A 21,937-nucleotide genomic window follows, 5' to 3' on the forward strand; every position below is an offset into this window, starting at 1 on the left:
AATTACATTTGTGTTAAGTCGCTTCTGTCGAACTGGTAGACTGCCTAGACCTCAACTGGGCCGTTGCCACGCAGCGTGCAGCGCGGCGCTTGAATTGTCTTCGTGTAGAGGCCACTGCTGTCTCGGAGTCGTCCTAGAGAGGGGTCGGTCAGCGTACTATTGGCTGATGTCGCGTTCACAGTCCTCTCTGCTACAACGTTCCTGGCCGACTTGCCGCCGCTTGAAGCTAAGCAGAGACGGGAGTAGTGCAGAAATTGGCGTGGCATGGATGCAACAAGTCGAAGGAAGCCCCCTGTAGAAATACAGAGCCAGTCAGCCTCTATAAGCTGTCCATAATAACAAAAATGTTCCGGGTTACCAGTTTATTGGGGGACTCTTCTCTCGATAATGACCCATACATGTTCGACGGGACTCATGTTGGGAGATCTGGGCGGCCCATATATTCGCTCGACCCATCCAGAAAGTTCTGCAATCCAATCACGAACAATTCCGGCTCGGTGGTATTCTTGTCTGGAAACATGAAGTCCCTCAATGACTGCACACGGTCTCCATGTAGCCGAACATAACAATTTTTAGCCAAAAATGGCTCCAAGCACTATGAGACTTAACATCTGAGGTCATCAGTCCCCTAGACTTAGAACTACTAAAGCCTAACTTACGTAAGGACATCACACACATCCAGACCCAAGGCAGATTCGAGTCTGCGACTGGAACAACAGCGCGGTTCCGGACTGAAGCACCGAGTACTGCTCGAATTTTTAGTCAATGATCGGTTCAGTGGGAACAGAGCACCCAGTCCATTCATCATAAACATAGTGAACACCATTATGCGGTCACCACCATCTTACACAGTGCCTTATTCACGTCTCCATAGCTTCGTGGGGTCTGCTCCACACTTTAACCCTAGTATCCACTCTTACCAACTGAAATCGGAAGTCACCTTCCCAGGTCATAGTTTTCTAGTCGCCTAGGATCCAATCGACATGGTCACGAAGGCAGGAGAGGCGCTACAGGCTATTAGCAAAGCCACTGGCGCTGGTCGTCTATTGCCATACTCCATTGAAGCCACATTTCGCCACACTGTCCTAACGGATACGTTCTTCGTACGTCCCACATTGATTTCAACGGTTAGCTCGCAAAGTGTCGGACAGACCGACAGTCGAGTAACAAATGAAAAAAAATTCATGTAATATACAGGTAATTACAAAATAACATGTTCAAAAAAAATGGTTTAAATGGCTTTGAGCACTATAGGACTTTCATCTATAGTCATCACTCCCCTAGAACTTAGAACTACTTAAACCTATCTAACCTAATGGCAACACACAACACCCAGCCATCACGAGGCAGAGAAAATCCTTGACCCCGCCGGGAATCGAACCCGGGAACCCGAACATGTTCCCGATTCATCCCTTACTTGTACTGAGAAATCTTACACACTACCAAATTTCCTACAGGTTCTGAAGAATGAGTGAGTGAATATCATAATATGTAACATAAATAGCGTGTCAATTGATTGCACTGACGTAGAAACAAAGGGGCAATATAGTCTAGTATGTGACATCAGTTTAAACTTGATACGTGTTTCTGCCAATGAGAAAAAGGCTCGTTGACGGTCGGACAGACACACACATGGACAACAAAATCATCTTGTAAGAGTTCTGTTTCTGCCAATTAAGGTACGGAACCGTAAAAAGCTGAATCCATCCTTGAATAGATGAACACGGGAAATAAGTAAAGTGCTATTCACGGTGAATCATCTTCATTCCTTTCGTTCGGTAGTGTTATCGGCGCTGTCCTGCGATGCATATTAACAGGTATTTAAACTTTTCTCTATAGGGCCTTTGTAAACGCCATTATACATCTTCAGTAATGGACACGTACTTTCTCCGTCCTTACTTTTACGTAATCATAGCAAGTGTATGGCCACAAAGATCCTGTATGAATGTGCAGACTGCCGTGCAAAAATTAATTAGCAGAGTGGTATATTTTTGTCCGCTAACGGCTAACACCTATAGTGACTTGAGTTTCACAGGTCAGACCGATTAAAAAGGAAGGAAGGTTAGGGTTTATCGCTCCGTCGATTGCGAGGTCATTGAAGACGGAGCACAAGCTGGGGTTGTTTTTCAACGATGGAGAAGGAAATCGACCATGCTCTTACAAACCAACCGTGCAGGAATTTGTTAGGAGCGATTTAGGGAAGTCACGATTAATCTAAACCAGGATGGCCGGATGGCGATTTCAACCGTCGTCCTCCCGAAAGCGAGTGCAATGTGCCAAACACAGCATTACCGCACTCGGTAAGAGCATATCAAGCAGAAGCTTAAAAACAACATTATATTTCTTATTTTATACGTTTACGTTAATTGAAGGTGGAGGAGTAGAAAGGAAGGAACTACTGATATTAGCTGCACCTGGACTTTATGCGGAATCTGAAGCCACGAGAAAAAACGAGTGGCGGAGAGGGACTCGAACCCAGGGGTGTCAGCTTAGACGGCCGTTGGTTTAACAACTGCGTCACACGGTCAGGGTGTTCATAGCAGTTGTGCTAAATGTCTCGTTACATTCGCACATAGCGCCACCTGTCGACGACCAACATGCGCGCTAATATGAGATTACCGTAGGAGGTGTAATGTAATTGTGAAAGGGCAGTGGAGGTGGTGGATTAATTGCCTATCGAGGTGAATCAATTACATTAATGCGTGTCTGTTCGGAAATGTCTGAAAGAACAAACACCATGCGGAACCCGAACACGTCTGTGTCTAACAGGCACCAGTCCGAAGTAAAACCTGCCATTTTCTGTGCCTGATGGAAGAGAGTTTGCGGAAAGTGACATCTTCCCGTACTTGACAGTATGGAACATCGCTCAACATGGAGAGTTAGAATTACAAAATTCAGCGACACACTAACAGGTCTGCTCAGCGAAGTAAATCTGGTGACGAAATCACAATTTTGGTTTGTTCCTAGACGATCTAAAATCACTTTTACCGAACGGTTTGAGTGTGGCTGTAGGATGTTTACCATATGCATCTAGAGGAATCTAGAGGCTACTTTACATTGCTCATTACATGCAGCCGTACAGCTATATTTGTTGAACTTCAGTTACGTAATTACATCATTAAAAGCGGAAGATATGGGTATTGTGTAATGCATTCATTTTGGTAGAAGAACTGCGATTTCAATATTTTACAAACTTTTGGAAATGGGTTCCTCATATCAAAAGAGAAAAATAGCTGTAATGGCAGACATTCGTTTATCTTTCGACAGTTGTTTATGACTCAGCAGTGTATAGAGGGACTGCTTAAAATGTACTTCGAGCCACGGTGCAACGTATATTCTTTCATCGAAGTAAATCATGAGCAAAGACGAATGAAGCGCTTTATGGTAAAACACTGGACCCGACTATTTATTCAGCACTGAACTATACATTGGAAGTTGGGTATGCACTCATTTTGTCACCGGGCCACGTTACGATATGCAGGGTGAACTTTAACAGAACCTACAAACTGCAGAGACTGATTTCTGACTGGAAATGGAAGAAAAAGGTCCTATGAACATGTGTCCGGAAATTGACAGTGTGTGAGCAACAACAAATCGTCCCGGAACACATTACAGACTTGCATCACATCCACGTCACAACATATCTTCGAAGTGCCCTTCGTGGTATTGCAGGTGATAGGAATAGCAGCGGGATGCAAATAATAGTACACCATGTTGACGGAACATTTGCCTCCAGCTTGTACTAGGGTTCGTCTCAATACCCTGATGAACCCTGCCCTCCAAATCTGGTGTACCTGCAGTCTGCCGCCTGTCTGCACGTTCCTGTCTGCACGTTTGTCTGTCTGAAAGGACCCATGATGTCTTAAGCGTCCTAAATGCCTCTTGACCGTTTCCATCTGACTGGCTTCGCGGTACTCGGGATTGGGGATTTTGTTAAATTCTAAATATACTGTCATTAATCAAAAAAAAATCTGAATACTGCAAAATAATTTACTCTGTTAAATACTGTGGGCTGGCATGAGACTCTGAAATAACCCAATACCAAGATAACATACGCACGGACATCGGCTATTCGGAAATACGCACGAAATACACTACTATTAGCCATTAAAATTGCTGCACCAAGAAGAAATGCAGATGATAAACGGGTATTCATTGGACAAATATATTATACTACAACTGACATGTGATTACATTTTCACGCAAATTGGGTGCATAGATCGTGAGATTTCAGTACCCAGAACAACCACCTCTGGCCGTAATAAGGGCCTTGATACAACTGGGAATTGAGTCAGAGTTTGTATGGCGTGTACAGGTACAGCTGCCCATGAAGCTTCAACACGATACCACAGTTCATCAAGAGTAGTGACTGGCGTATTGTGACGAGCCAGTTGCTCGCCACCATTGACCAGACGTTTTCAATTGGTGAGAGATCTGGAGAATGTGCTCATTGCCGCCGATGGATAAGCAACTGCCAGCAGCAAGTCGTATACTCTTAGCTCACTTATTTGTTACTTAGTTTAATTCTTAATTTCTTTGCGCGTTTTTGGTACTTGCAATGTTTAATCAATAAATTTCGGGCGTATTATAGTATTTGAGAGTTGTAGCATCGCGTTTTAGTACCTGAATAGTGTATAATCGCGTAGTCTCCTTCCGCCGCCGAGCAGTGTGTCAGCAGTGCGCAAGTAGCAGCATTACTGCATTTACTAGGCAATCTTCTATTTTAATAACCGTTTAACTGTTGTGTCGAATTGTTTGTGCTCTCTGTAGATTAGTTCAGACGTTGTTTGGACAACAGTTTTTAGCATGGATAGGGACTGCAACTGCTGTGTTCGGATGCAGGCTAAGTTGGCATCCCTTCGCTCCCAGCTTCAGGAAGTGTTGGCTTCGGCCACACAGCTTGAGGCTGTTGTGTTGCCATTGGGCATCACTGTGGGGGTCCGAATGGGGGTTTGTCGGGAACGGCCAGCTCGTCCCACGCATCTCCCGATCGGACTACGACTGTGGCTGCCCGGGATACTGCCTACATTGAGGCTGACCCCTCACCTGTGGTAGACTGGGAGGTCGTCTCGAGGTGTGGCAGGGGGCGAAATACATTCCGGAGGGCTGAACGGAAGGCCTCTGCAGTTTGTCTGACGAACTGGTTGCAGGCTGTATCTCAGGCTGATACTGATCTTCGGCCGGACATAGCTGCTTGTCCTGTTCCAGAGGTTGCCCCTCAGTCTGCAAGATCCGGGCGGTCGCAGAGGGTGGGCTTACTGGTAGTTGGGAGCTCCAACGTCAGGCTCGTAATGGGGCCCCTTAGGGATATGGCAGGAAGAGAGGGGAAGAAAACCAATGTGCACTCCATGTGCATACCGGGGGGCGTCATTCCAGATATGGAAGGGGTCCTTCCGGATGCCACGAAGGGTACAGGGTGCACCCATCTACAGGTGGTCGCTTATGTCGGCATCAATGATGTGTGTCGCTATACATCCGAGGAAATCCTGTCTGGCCTCATGCGGCAATCTGATTTGGTGAAGACCGCCAGTCTCGCTAGCGGGATGAAAGCAGTGCTCAGCATCTGCAGCATCGTCGACAGGACTGACTGTGGACCTTTGGTACAGAGCCGAGTGGAGGGTCTGAATCAGAGGCTGAGACGGTTCTGCGACCGTGTGGGCTGTAGATTCCTCGACTTGCAGCATAGGGTGGTGGGGTTTCGGATTCCGCTGGATAGGTCAGGAGTCCACTACACGCAGCAAGCGGCTGCACGGGTAGCAGTGGTTGCGTGGCGTGGACTGGGCGGGTTTTTAGGTTAGATGACCTCGGGCAAGTACAGAAAGGGAAACAGCCTCAAAGGGTGCGGCGCAAAGACAAGACATGCAGGGACCAAGCAGCAGTCGGTATTGTAGTTGTAAACTGTCGAAGCGGCATTGGTAAAGTACCGGAATTTCAAGCGATGATAGAAAGAACTGAAGCTGAAATCGTTATAGGTACAGAAAGCTGGCTGAAGCCAGAGATAAATTCTGCCGAAATTTTTACAAAGGCACAGACGTTGTTTAGAAAGGATAGATTGCATGCAACCGGTGGTGGCGTGTCTGTCGCTGTTAGTAGTAGTTTATCCTGTAGTGAAGTAGAAGTGGATAGTTCCTGTGAATTATTATGGGTGGAGGTTACGCTCAACAACCGAGCTAGGTTAATAATTGGCTTCTTTTACTGACCTCCAGACTCAGCAGCGTTAGTGGCAGAACAACTGAGAGAAAATTTGGAATACATTTCACATAAATTTTCTCAGCATTTTATAGTCTTAGGTGGAGATTTCAATTTACAAAATATAGATTGGAACACTCAAATGTTTAGGACGCGTGGTAGGGACAGAGCATCGAGTGACATTGTACTGAGTGCACTATCCGAAAATAACCTCGACCAATTAAACAGAGAACCGACTCGTGGAGATAACATCTTGGACCTATTGATAACAAACAGACCCGAATTTTTCAACTCTGTAAGTGCAGAAGAGGAATCAGTGATCATAAGGCCGTTGCAGCATCCCTGAATATGCAAGTTAATAGGAATATATAAAAAGGGAGGAAGGTTTATCTTTTTAGCACGAGTAATAGAAGGCAGATTTCAGACTACCTAACACATCAAAACGAAAATTTCTGTTCCGAAACTGACAATGTTGAGTGTTTATGGAAAAAGTTCAAGGCAATCGTAAAATGCGTTTTAGACAGGTACGTGCCGAGTAAAACTGTAAGGGACGGGAAAAACCCACTGTGTTTCAACAACAAAGTTAGGAAACTACTGCGAAAGCAAAGAGAGCTTCACTCCAAGTTTAAACGCAGCCAAAACCTCTCAGACAAACGAAGGTAAACGTTGTCAAAGTTAGCGTAAGGAGGGCTACGCTTGAAGGGTTCAGTGAATTCAAAAGTAAAATTCTATCTACCGACTTGACAGAAAATCCTAGGAAGCTCTAGTCTTACGTTAAATCAGTAAGTGGCTCGAAACAGCATATCCAGACACTCCAGGATGATGATGGCATTGAAACAGAGGATGACACGCGTAAAGCTGAAACACTAAACATCTTTTTCCAAAGCTGTTTCACAGAGGAAAACCGAACTACAGTTCCTTCTCTAAATGCTCGCACAAACGAAAAAATGGCTGACATCGAAATAAGTGTCCAAAGTATCGAAAAGCAACTGGATTCACTCAACAGAGGAAAGTCCACTGGACGGTATATCAATTCGATTCTACACAGAGTACGCGAAAGAGCTTGCCCCACTTCTAACTGACGTGTACCGCAAGTTTCTAGAGGAACGGAAGGTTCCAAATCATTAGAATAGAGCACAGGTAGTCTCAGTCTTCAAGAAGGGTAGTCGAGCAGATGCGCAAAACTATAGACCTATATCCCTGACGTCGATCTATTGAAGAATTTTAGAAGATGTTTTTTGCTCGCGTATCATGTCGTTTTTGGAAACCCAGAATCTATTCTGTAGGAGTCAACATGGATTCCGGAAACAGCGATCGTGTGAGAAACAACTCGCTTTATTTGTTCATGAGATCCAGAAAATATTAGATACAGGCTCCAATGTAGATGCTATTTTCCTTGACTTCCGGAAGGCGTTCGATACAATTCCGCGCTGTCGCATGATAAACAAAATAAGAGCCTACGGAATGTCAGACCAGCTGTGTGGCTGGCTTGAAGAGTTTTTAGCAAACAGAACACAGCATGTTGTTATCATTGGAGAGAAGTCTACAGACGTTAAAGCAACCTCTGGCGTGCCACAGGGGAGTGTTATGGGACCATTGCTTTTCACAATATATATAAATGACCTAATAGATAGTATCACAAGTTCCATGCGGCTTTTCGCGGATGATGCTCTAGTATAGAGAGAAGTTGCAGCATTAGAAAATTGAAGAGAAATGCAGGAAGATCTGCAGTAGATAGGCACTTGGTGCAGGGAGTGGCAGCTGATCCTTAACATAAAAAATGTAATGTATTGCGAATACATAGAAAGAAGGATCCTTTATTGTATGATTATATGATAGCGGAACAAACACTGATAGCTGTTACTTCTGTGAAATATATGGGAGTATGTGTACGGAACGATTTGAAGTGGAATGAGCGTATAAAATTAATTGTTGGTACCAGATTGAGATTCATTGGGAGAGTCCTTAGAAAATGTGGTCCATCAACAAAGGAGGTGGCTTACAAAACACTCGTTCGACCTATACTTGAGCATTGCTCATCAGTGTGGGATCCGTACTAGATGGGGTTGACGGAGGAGATAGAGAAGATCCAAAGAAGAGCGGCGCGTTTCGTCACAGCGTTATTTGGTAACCGTAATAGCGTTACGGAGATGTTTAGCAAACTCAAGTGGCAGAATCTGCAAGAGAGGCGCTCTGCATCGCGGTGTAGCTTGCTCACCAGGTTTCGAGAGGGTGCGTTTCTGGATGAGGTATCGAATACCTCCTGCTTATACCTCCCGAGGAAATCACGAATGTTAAATTAGAGAGATTCGAGGACGCACGGAGGCTTTCCGACAGTCGTTCTTCCCGCGAACCATACGCGACTGGAACAGAAAAAGGAGGTAATGACAGTGGCACGTAAAGTGCCCTCCGCCACACGCCGTTGGGTGGCTAGCGGAGTATAAATGCAGATGTAGATGTAGATGTGCTGATCAGGGCAACAGTCGAAGATTTTCTGTATCCAGAAAGGCCCGTACAGGACCTGCAACATGCGGTCGTGCATTATCCGGCTGAAATGTAGGGGTCCGCAGGGATCGAATGAAGGGTAGAGCCACGGGTCGTAACACATCTGAAATGTAACGTCCACTGTTCAAAGTGCCGTCAATGCCAACAAGAGGCGACCGAGACGTGTAACCAATGGCACCCCATACCATCACCCCAGGTTATACACCAGTATGGCGATGATGAATACAGGCTTCCAATGTGTGTTCACCACGATGTCACGAAACACGATGCGACCATCATGCTGATGTGAACAGGTCCTGGATTTATCCGAGAAAATGACGTTTTGCCATTCGTGCACCCAGGTGCGTCGTTGAGTACACCATCGCAAGCGCTCCTGTCTGTGATGCAGCGTCAAGGGTAACCACAGACATGGTCTCTGAGCTGAAAGTCCCTGCTGCTGTAAACGTCGTCGAACTGTTCGTCCCCATCTGTTGAGGAATCGAGACGTCGCTGCACGATCCGTTACAGCCATGTGGATGAGATGCCTGTCACCTCGACAGCTAGTAATACGAGGCCGTTGGGATCCAGCACGGCGTTCCGTATTACCCTCCTGAACCCACTGATTCCATATTCTGCTGAGTCATTGGATCTCGACAAACGAGAGCAGCGGTGTCGCGATACGATAAACCGCAATCGCGATAGGCTACAATCCGTCCTTTATTAAAGTCGGAAAGGTGATGGTATGCATTTCTCCTCCTTACACGGGGCATCACAACAACGTTTCACCAGGCAACGCAGATCAACTGCTGTTAGTGTATGACAAATCGGTTGGAAACTTTGCTCATGTGGGCACGTTGTAAGTGTCGCCATCGGCGCGATACTTGTGTGAATGCTCTGAAAAGCTAATCATTTCCATATCAGAGCATCTTCTTCCTGTTGGTTAAATTTCGCGTCTGTAGCACGTCGTCTTCGAGGTGTAGCAATTTTAACGGCCAGAAGTGTAATATTTTATACATAGCGCGCAACCCACCACCTTCTAACAGATAGTTCCCGTGAGTGAAAATATGCGTGCTTTTACACCAACTGTAATCATTAATTTCGTACTCAGGGGCTACTAGTCATTTATGTACCAACTTTCACAAAGAAACTGAGGTATTTTTTATGCTTACTAAACGGAATTTTCTTCTGTATTTACTATTCGTTAGCGGCAAGGCAAAAACTGAGGAGGATCTCATCTGCCGTTAAGCAGCCATCTTAGACATGCTGAACTCATTCAGTGAGAAAACATTAGTAAATGGAATTTGTCTTTACTTTATTAGCTTTGAAACTATTGAAAGATCTAAATAGTGAAGTCTCCCTCATTTACATTTAATATCTCAAACTGAATCTCTAACTAAAAGTATCGTCAGCGTAATGGCCGACCAAATGCTTCTAGGAAAAGAGAGCTGCCCGCTTCACGAAGTTCTGAGATAGAGTTGTTAATTATCATTAATGGTGGTTATTATAGTAGGTGCTCACTACTTCAATAACTAATAATTTCTAAATACAATTGGACATACATTCTCATAACTTACAGACTTATATTAAATATCAGACTGTGATACAATGGCGGCCTTCCGCTAGACGAAACAAGGAAGGAAGGAATAATCTAACCCAACAAACATTATCTTTCTTCTTCTTCATCGACATTACACAGATACTACACTACTGGAAATGGAAAAAAGAACACATTGACAGCGGTGTGTCAGACCCACCATACTTGCTCAGGACACTGCGAGAGGGCTGTACAAGCAATGATAACACGCACGGCACAGCGGACACACCAGGAACCGCGGTGTTGGCCGTCGAATGGCGCTAGCTGCGCAGCATTTGTGCACCGCCGCCGTCAGTGTCAGCCAGTTTGCCGTGGCATACGGAGCTCCATCGCAGTGTTTAACACTGGTAGCATGCCGCGACAGCGTGGACGTGAACCGTATGTGCAGTTGACGGACTTTGAGCGAGGGCGTATAGTGGGCATGCGGGAGGCCGGGTGGACGTACCGCCGAATTGCTCAACACGTGGGGCGTGAGGTCTCCACAGTACATCGATGTTGTCGCCAGTGGTCGGCGGAAGGTGCACGTGCCCGTCGACCTGGGACCGTACCGCAGCAACGCACGGATGCACGCCAAGACCGTAGGATCCTACGCAGTGCCGTAGGGGACCGCACCGCCACTTCCCAGGAAATTAGGGACACTGTTGCTCCTGGGGTATCGGCGAGGACCATTCGCAACCGTATCCATGAAGCTGGGCTACGGTCCCGCACACAGTTAGGCCGTCTTCCGCTCACGCTCCAACATCGTGCAGCCCGCCTCCAGTGGTGTCGCGACAGGCGTGAATGGAGGGACGAATGGAGACGTGTCGTCTTCAGCGATGAGAGTCGCTTCTGCCTTGGTGCCAATGATGGTGGTATGCGTGTTTGGCGCCGTGCAGGTGAGCGCCACAATCAGGACTGCATACGACCGAGGCACACAGGACCGACACCCGGCATCATGGTGTGGGGAGCGATCTCCTACACTGGCCGTACACCTCTGGTGATCGTCGAGGGGACACTGAATAGTGCTCTGTACATCCAAACCGTCATCGAACCCATCGTTCTACCATTCATAGACCGGCAAGGGACGTTGTTGTTCCAACAGGACAATGCACGTCCACATGTATCCCGTGCCACCCAACGTGCTCTAGAAGGTGTAAGTCAACTACCCTGTCCAGCAAGATCTCCGGATCTGTCCCCCATTGAGCATGTTTGGGACTGGATGAAGCGTCGTCTCACGCGGTCTGCACGTCCAGCACGAACGCTGGTCCAACTGAGGCGCCAGGTGGAAATGGCATGGCAAACCGTTCCAGAGGACTACATCCAGCATCTCTACGATCGTCTCCATGGGAGAATAACAGCCTGCATTGCTGCGAAAGGTGGATATACACTGTACTAGTGCCGACATTGTGCTTGCTCTGTTGCCTGTGTCTATGTGCCTGTGGTTCTGTCAGTGTGATCATGTGATGTATCTGACCCCAGGAATGTGTCAATAAAGTTTCCCCTTCCTGGGACAATGAATTCACGGTGTTCTTATTTCAATATCCAGGAGTGTATAAACCAAAGGCTACTTGTTTAAGACAACGCTGTTTGCTAGCTTAACAGATAATAAAGTACACTTTTTTAATATTTGATATTCGTCGCGCAGCCTGACGTTGTCTTTCAGTAATTTATGGTTCACACGTCACTCTTTTTTAACGCACAAAAACCATTTTAGTTTCTCTCTAAATGTCAATTTATGTGGCGTTCCGTCACACTGACCGTACTTAAAACACCACCTGGGCTTGTTCCCAACACGAATACCAAACCATTCTGCTGCTACATAACGCTGCTTCAACCTCACAGCATGCAATACACAAGGAACAAGTGTCACGTTATCAGGGGAACTGTCATTCGTAATGCCATCTACCGTGGAAACATTGCATTTCCGGACACATCTTTGTAAGCCTTTTTTTCCTCTTTTTCCAGTCAGGAATCCAACCCTGCACTTTGTCACTCTAATTAATGTTCGCCCTTCATAAAGGCAAAAAACAAAGATGTTTCCAGCTGCACGTCAAACTGATAATTCAAAAATTGTAGTTCACGGTAACATGTAACAGGTTTTGTATGCACTCCAATAAGCGAAAGCCTGATCAGCGCAACTGATATAATACCTAGTGGAGGGAATGGAGGCATCAGAATCTAGGTATATTATCTACATCTACCCCATTCCAAAGTTGGTGCCTATAAACGTTTCCTTACTTGCGAATTTTGCTGGTATGTAAGTACTTCCAATTGTTTTGTATTTTTAGAACACGTAGATACTACACTTGCGCAAAATAATTGCCATAGAGTTCTGGTAAGTATCTGTTCGGTGTAAACACATTTTGGCGTCAGTGCCTGGGCAGTAAATATATTGATAATGTCAACAAAATGGCAGACTTTTTCTCCTTTAATATCTACGTTCCTAAGCAATAACACAGAAAAAATTACTAAACGGAATGACAAGTTGAGAAACGTTTGTTCATTATCATGACTCCGGTTTAAATACAGACCTCGAAGCAATGTTCCATCATAATACCAGACCTGAGGTAAACAACGTGACTAGGTACCTACGCATCTTCTACGGGAAACGTGAATTCCAAAGTGGTTCGTAGCGAAGCAATGCTATTAACGTTGCCCTGCCGAAGCGGTTCGTAGCCGACCAATGCTGTTAGCGTCGGCCGGCGAACTCCTGGAGTCTGGTGGAGCAGACGTCGACTTCCTGCGGTACAGCCAATCAGGGAGGGCTTGGGCGCTGGAGCCAGGATGCCGGTTAATCAGGGACGTTGTAGGTAACAAAGCAGAGCTGGAGAACCCGACCTCCCGAGGCAGCCGCAGGGGGCCTTTCTGCGGAAAGGAAACGTGAGGTGCAGAGGAATCTGGCCGCGTTTGCTTGGCCAGCACTGCGCTCTTCTGTAATCAGGGGACACCCGCTGTGGTTGCTTTGATCCTCATCTACGGCCTTCCACTATCTCTCTATGCCAGAGGTCTTAAAGAGAACAGATAACATTACAAGACGCTAGCCTTTGAACGAATTTGTGCTGTGAAAACAGCGTGAGCAAGGGTTTTGCTTTACTACTACAATTTACAGAACGGACAACAACGATAAACTAGTTTTTGTATTACTTCTTTCTGCTAATAATCATCTTGGTATTGAAGCTCTTTTTTCCGTGTTTGCTTTAACAATATATATGTTTTTGGATAGGGTCCGCCTTTAGCAAAACACAGTTTTGTTTTTTAACCCAAACATGTTTCACTGCAGTTGCAGCATCCTCAGTGGGCTTTTATTTTCCATCTGTTAAAGATAAAGAACGTTCTTTGTTGTTTTGTATACATGTAGCTATTAGTTTTTTTTATAAAAATGTAATTATAGATATTTGAAAAAACACATAAATTATGAAAATCCATACCTTTTTACCACATGGTGTGGTTTTTCTGACGTCTTGTGTTTCTACAATGACCGACAGTTTGTCATCTGCAACCACTTATACCTTAAAGTAGATAAATTGTTTAAGCCAAAATTACGATTTGAAGAACTATGTTATTATTATGCCTGAAATTATTTAATTCTATGTGTTTGTGTGTGTGTGTGTGTGTGAGTGTCTATTTACATGGTGTTTCACTTACTCTTGTTTCGTCTTCATCTCTGTCAAACACTGAATATTGAGTTGCCACTGCCACTGTCACTGTCACTCACTGTTTCACTGTTTATCAGCTATAAAAACAAAACATGGCTGGCAGTGGAACAGCTGGAGGTGTAAAAACAAGATGGCTGACAGTGGAACAGTTGAAGGTGTTCTTGGCGGCTGTTTTGAACCTTTCAGAGGTGACAGATATATTTACTTTTTCATTTTTTTTTTTTTTAGTGTGTGTTTGTGTGTGTGTGTGTGTGTGTGTGTGTGTGTGTGTGTGTGTGTGTGTGTGTGTGTGTGTGTAAAAGGGGGAGACAGAGAGAGAAAGAGAGGGAGAGAGAAAGGGAGGTAGAGAGAGATTTTAGGTTTCAGGATTTTTTTTTTTTTTTTTTTTTTGGTGGTTGGGGGAGGGGGATTAAGATCTCTATAGGTTGGTTTTGTCTGTTAATTCTTTGAGGGCAGAGAACAGAGTGCCATTGCAGAGAGCTGTGTATTCATTTATTATTTGTTTGCCTTAGTAGCCATAGTAGAAGGCAAACAAATAATAAATGAATACACAGCTCTCTGCAATGGCACTCTGTTCTCTGCCCTCAAAGAATTAACAGACAAAACCAACCTATAGAGATCTTAACCCCCCTCCCCCAACCACCAAAAAAAAAAAAAAAAAAAATCCTGAAACCTAAAATCTCTCTCTACCTCCCTTTCTCTCTCCCTCTCTTTCTCTCTCTGTCTCCCCCTTTTACACACACACACACACACACACACACACACACACACACACACACACACACACACACACAAACACACACTAAAAAAAAAAAAAATGAAAAAGTAAATATATCTGTCACCTCTGAAAGGTTCAAAACAGCCGCCAAGAACACCTTCAACTGTTCCACTGTCAGCCATCTTGTTTTTACACCTCCAGCTGTTCCACTGCCAGCCATGTTTTGTTTTTATAGCTGATAAACAGTGAAACAGTGAGTGACAGTGACAGTGGCAGTGGCAACTCAATATTCAGTGTTTGACAGAGATGAAGACGAAACAAGAGTAAGTGAAACACCATCTAAATAGACACTCACACACACACACACACAAACACATAGAATTAAATAATTTCAGGCATAATAATAACATAGTTCTTCAAATCGTAATTTTGGCTTAAACAATTTATCTACTTTAAGGTATAAGTGGTTGCAGATGACAAACTGTCGGTCATTGTAGAAACACAAGACGTCAGAAAAACCACACCATGTGGTAAAAAGGTATGGATTTTCATAATTTATGTGTTTTTTCAAATATCTATAATTACATTTTTATAAAAAAAAACTAATAGCTACATGTATACAAAACAACAAAGAACGTTCTTTATCTTTAACAGATGGAAAATAAAAGCCCACTGAGGATGCTGCAACTGCAGTGAAACATGTTTGGGTTAAAAAACAAAACTGTGTTTTGCTAAAGGCGGACCCTATCCAAAAACATATATACTTCTTTCTGCGTTTCCCACAACCCATACGACAGATGACATCAGCATTCTGGTTATTTTTCGTGGATTATGCGATCTTTATTTGAGCCTTCAGCTGATGATCCAGTGAGTACATGAGTTTTATGATTAGCTAACTAGGTTAGAGCTCGCCACTACGTACGATTTGACTCTATGGTCTGCACAGACTTTTTCTTATTTTTCTTTGGTCCAATTTTATGTTGCTACGCCCATCGCTCAAGTGTAAATCTGCACACTATAAAAGAGGTAGTGACCCTCTGCATGGCTGTCAGTCTTTGCTTAAGTTAAGTGTTCCAACGGGTTTAATTTAACTTCATTAGCGAGTTAAAAAGGACATATTGGATAAGTGCTTCTATTGTTACTAGCGCCAATCTCACACCTGTTACTGAATTTTTCATCACTTCTGTACAAGGAATCGCACGTGAACGTGATTTCTAGTTTGTCATTAGTAATAATTCTTTTGAATAGAAATTACAACGAAAATCAGTAAATGAATACAGAACAGCCAACCGTTTGTAAAAATGGTGGTTTTAGTCAACCTTGGACAACTGTCTCGGCGGATGTAAACCCGTCTTTTGCAACAAAAGATAGTTTTGTTCAACCATTGAGCAAGTTTTCGATGGATCTAAACCCATCTTCTTCAGAAACACGGATTTACATCCGTCAAAGTATGGTCAGCGGTTGGATAAAATCAACTTTTGTTGTAGCGGCTTGGCTGCTTTGCATTTATTAACTAATCTTTAGGCGTCGTTGAAGAGCAGCCATGTTAAAAATTCAACAAAAAAGTAGTTTTGTTAACATGTATTAAGACTGCTGACAAATTAATGTTTTTAAGACCATTTTCTGTTCCTGTGCAATTTTTATACAAGCGGCTATTAGAGAGCTTTCTTCGATTTCGTTCATAAACTACAACACCTTCTAAACATTTCACGCTAGTTAAGGCCTTAGAAGCACGTTTCTTTTCCCGAATGTACTTTTTACCATAAGGCTATTCTGCTCCCACAATAAAAAAGTTTCAAAAATTTTTTCATCTCCTGTTTCACTCCATTAAGGCTTGAGTTTCCGAAAACACTGAAACACGTATTTTTTATATCCACGTGATGAGTCAAATACTAATTTTCAAACTGCTTTAGTAGTTTTTAATAATGATTTATATTGAAGAAATATATTTCATCTACTATTTGACACACTTCCGTGTAGTATTTCCCAAATGCAGAAACATTTACTTTTCTATATCTGACCGAGAAACCAAATAGCAATATTCGTTGTTTTAGTTTCAAAATTGCCTGAACAGCGACGTATTTGTAAAATATGTTTTATCCCCTATTTGACCCATTTAAAGGTGTAATTTCGAATAATCCGTTCTTAAACGATGCCCTCGGTATAAGATCAATACAATTTCCAAATTTCAAGTTTCTGTCGTTAGCAGCTTGGGCTGGGCGATGTTGAGTAAGTGAATCTGTCAGTACATTTCATTTTTATGTAGAAGACGGCATTTCATAACAGGATGTTATTTTATTGTTCTTGCAGCGAAACAGCCGATCAGGTTCTCCAATGTTGGTTTCCGTTGTCAATGAAACTGAGATATTTTTTTGGGGTTGGGAAGCACTTAGATGGCTGACTGTTCAGATGTGCCACGTGCTGTTGCCAGTAGGGTGCACTCAGCTCCTGTGACGTCAATTGAGGAGCTAATTGACTAAGAAGTAGCTGCTCCATTCACAAAAACTGATGACGGCCGGGAGAGCAATGCTCTGACCATGTGACGCTCTACATTTTCATTCAGTGACGCCTATTGGCTGAGGACAACGCGGCGATCGGTTGTACTGTTGGGACTTACAAGGCCTGTTTGGACGGAGTTCTTTTTTTTAAGTTCTGATCACTCGCGAAATTATAACAACAGTGAAAATATAATAAATATTTTCACAGATGTGGTGCAGATGTCTCTATTATGGCTGTATAATGCACACTTAAACTCTCCAGTGCGCAGTGAGCTCGTAAAGATGCCTAGAACGACAGAGCCTCCTGCCAAGTGTGTAGTGCCTGCTACCAATCGATTTCTTCATGCTGAGGCGTTCAGCCCGATTTCACGCAGCCCACATAACGTATCTGCCATGCATGACAGCCAGGTGTGTTATTGGTGCAGGAAATTATAAGCAGGGTTTACAGACGCTCCTGGTGCAGGCGGTCAGGGAAGAAAGTATTGTTAACGGATGATATTGTTGAATAAGTGGATCAGGGCGATTCTCATAAATCGTCTACGACGGGCAGTACAGGACGAGAGAAGAGAAATATTGTCATCAGGCACTGACTTTCTTCATGAAAATTATTGGCTGCTCGAGGCAGCTGCAACAAATACGCTCCTGCGGCCATTTCGATGGGGTGTGCTTGGTCAACAACCATTGAGCTCGGGTTTGACTGCCTCTGATTTTCATCTTTAGGCTCATGTGAACCGCTAGTTGTAAAGACAGCGTTTTGGATAGGACGACGAGCTGCAGACCAGCATAGAGAACTAGCCGAAAACATGGGTGGATGTCTGCTCTCACGGGCTTATCGAAAACTGGTACAATGCTACGACAGATAGAGCGGAGCTGCAGCTATGTGGAGAACCACCTGGAAGGCGTAGCTAAATGTTGCAATTAAAAGATTTCACGACCAATCGGACTTCTAAACAAAATCAGCTCTCGTATATATAATCTGCAAAAAGTATACCTATACCCCTATGTACTGTTGAATAGACCACTCCATAAACAACAGGCGGACCCGCCAGTAGTGAAGGAAGAGTCGAGTATTGTATTTGTGGTAGAGAAGCAGTAACAGCAGAACGGGGATGATGGGTGACGTAAGTGTGTGATGTCATGTATGGGGACTGGTATTTGGGTGTCATCTGACTAACAAGTCCATCAGAGTCATTTAAACCAGTGAAAAGCTACCCACATCTATTTCTGGTCAAATGGAAATGCGAAGGACAAACCTCAGCTAAATGAAGACCGGAAAGGTATAATGTGATGTTGGACCAGGAGCGTGGGCGGAGGGTGCTTGTAAAATTCGCATGAAATCAGCAAGCAAGGAATCGCTTTTGACTTCTAAAGTGCTCTCAGCAGTCCAACAAGCGCAGTGACTGTGAGTACGGAGTTAAAAAGAACGATCTACAATTGTCTAGCAGCTCCATGCCAAACGTGGCTATAGCCAATGTTAGGTGATGCCCTTCCTGTAGCCAACCTCGTCCCCCACGGCACGAAATATGTGTACTCCATCTGTTTGCGTCTGTAAACCCATTTGAAAGTGTGTGATCGTTTTCCAAATAGATGCTAACCATGGAGTAATGACGGGAACTGAGTAACAGCCTGGGATGTACTTAGCCGGATGTAGGAAACTGCCTAAAATCCATATTACGGCCCTCGTCGTTAATCCGACAGGTGGATTCGATCCAGGACCGCCGCACACTACGAGTCACAGAAGCGGCATCCAAACACGCGCGGCTATTTGGTGTCTCTACCAAGTGTCGTTAGCCGCATTTTCTCTGGTGTTTGAAAAGATGTTTATAATTTCGTTTTTCAGGGTGTAGCGTGAGTCAAGCCCAAAGAAAGGGGAGTCGTCACATCTTGCATGGGGCAGCCAGTATCGACCGAAAGCATCGGGTTTTTTCAGGTAAAAGCAAAATGATTTTTAAATCGGAGTTTGAAGTATCCCCACAATGGAACGGTCCCAGATTACTCTAGCGTCATGTTTGTACTGTCGGTACATATTAACATGGACAGTAAAACACGTAAAATAACCAACGCTCCAGCAGGGATATCACTCCACTGGCTCTTGCTGAATACTACCGTCAGCCATGCAGAACTGCTGATTCATTGCTGGACCAATATTTTTTTTTACAGATTTACTCTCCCTGTTAATATATACTGAAAAAACAAGTAATGACGAGACTAATCTGGGACCGCTCTATCAAATGGAAACGAAAAATTCGGCTTTAAAAATGATTTTGTTTGTAACGGGAAACGAACAGCCGCTATCTGTCAACGATTGCTTCTCGTGAAAGACATGACGAACAGTAATTACATGTGCTGACTCCAGCTACGCAATACAAAAATGAAATTGGAAATATCTGCCAAAATACGAGAGACTGATGACTGTACGCAGAGACATTCATGGTTATACAGGGTGGTCCATTGATCGTGACCGGACCAAATATCTCATTAAATAAGCAGCAAACAAAAAAACTGCAAAGAACGAAACTTGTCTGGCTTGAAGGGGGAAACCACATGGCGTTATTGTCGGTCCGCTAGATGGCGCTGCCATATGTCAAACGGATATCAACAGAGTTTTTTTTTTTTAAATAGGAACCCCCATTATTAATACATATTCGTGTAGTACGTAAAGAAATATGAATGTTTTAGTTGGACCACTTTTTTCGCTTTGTGACAGATGGCGCTGTAATAGCCACAAACGTATAAGTACGTGGTATCACGTAACATTCCGCCAGTGCTGACGGTATTTGCTTAGTGATACATTACACGTGCTAAAATGGACCGTTTACCAATTGCGGAAAAGGTCTATATCGTGTTGATGTATGGCTATTGTGATCACAATGCCCAACGGGCGTTTGCTATGTAAGCTGCGCGGTATCCTGGACGACATCATTCAAGTGTCCGGACCGTTCGAGGATAGTAACGTTATTTAAGGAAACAGGAAGTATTTAGCCACATGTGAAACGTCAACCACGACCTGCTACAAATGATGATGCACAAGTAGGTGTTTTAGCTGCTGTCGCGGTTAATCCGCACATCAGTAGCAGACAAATTGCGCGAGAATCGGGAAACTCAAAACGTCGCTGTTGATAATGCTACATCAACATCGACTGCATCCATACCGTATTTCTATACACCAGGAATTGCATGGCGACCTCTTTGAACGTCGTGTACAGTTCTGCCACTGGGCACAAGAGAAATTACGGGACGATGCCAGATTTTTTGCACACGTTGTGTTTAGCAACGAAGCGTCATTCACCAACAGCGGTAACGTAAACCGGAATAATACGCGTTATTGGGCAACGGAAAATCCACGAAGGCTGCGACCTTGGCGGTTTAATGTATGGTGCGACATTATGGAAGGAAGGGTGACTGGCCCCCATTTTATCGATGAGAATCTAAATGGTGTAATGTATGTTGATTTCCTGCGTAATGTTCTACCGATGTTACAACAAGATGTTTCACTACATGACAGAATGGCTATGTACTTCCAACATGATGGATGTCCGGCACGTAGCTAGCGTGGGGTTGTAGCGGTATTGAATATCATGTATCATGACTGGTGGATTGGTCGTCGAAGCACCATACCATATCCCGCACATTCACCAGATCTGACGTCTCCGGATTTCTTTCTGTGGGGAAAGTTGAAAGATACTTGCCGTCGTGATCCACCGACAGTGCCTGACAACATGTGTCAGCGCATTGTCAATGCATGTGCGAACATTACGGAAGGCGAACTACGCGCTGTTGAGAGGAATATCGCTACACCTATTGCCAAAAGCGTCGAGTTGACGGACATCATTTTGAGCATTTATTGCATTAATGTGGTATTTACAGGTAATCACGCTGTAACAGCATGCATTCTCAGAAATGATACGTACACAAAGGTACATACATCACAGTGGAACATCCGAAATAAAATGTTCAAACGTACCTACGTTCTGTATTTTATTTTAAAAAACCTACCTGTTACGAACTGTTCGTCTAAAATTTTGAGCCATATGTTAGTGACTATTATAACGCCATCTATAACAAAGCGAAAAATGTAGTGAAACTAAAACATTAATATTTCTTTACGTATTACACGAATATGTAAAAAAAGCTGGTTCCTATTTAAAAAACCGCAGTTGATATCCGTTTGACCAATGGCAGTGCCATCTAGCGGGCCAGACATAGCGACATCTGGTTTCCGCCGTCAAGCTAGACAAGTTTCGTTCTTTGAAGTTTTTTCGTTTGACGCTTATTGCTTGAAATATTTGGCCCGGTCACGATCAATGGACCACCCTGTATACTAGCGGTGACTCCACATACATACTAGCGGAGAGAAATAGTAGCACCAAAAAATAATTAACATAATTATCCTAGAGGAATGAAATTTCTGGACATAATTTGTCTAGTTAGCATATTTAAGTGGATAACGTTGCAAGATTACAATTTAATGGACGCATTACGTAAGTCACTGGAAATGGGAAATGCTGGTTCATTAATAACCGGGTGTAACAGCCAGAATGTTGGATACAGGCATACAAACTTACATTCATTGTGTAGTACAGGTGCACAACTGCAGGGCGCCAGTTTGTGGGATAGTGTTCCACGTTTGTTGCACTTAGATCGTCAATACAGGGACGGTTAATTCAGGTTGTGGATGACACTGGAATTGTCTTCCAATTATGTCCCACTTGTGCTCGATTGGACACAGATCTTATGATCGAGCAGGCCAAGGCAACACGTCGACACCCTGTACCGGATGATGGGTTGCAACAGCGGAATGTGCGAGGGTGTTATCCTA

This window comes from Schistocerca gregaria, chromosome 7 (assembly GCF_023897955.1).
Source record: "Schistocerca gregaria isolate iqSchGreg1 chromosome 7, iqSchGreg1.2, whole genome shotgun sequence".
Classification (NCBI taxonomy): Eukaryota; Metazoa; Arthropoda; class Insecta; order Orthoptera; family Acrididae; genus Schistocerca; species Schistocerca gregaria.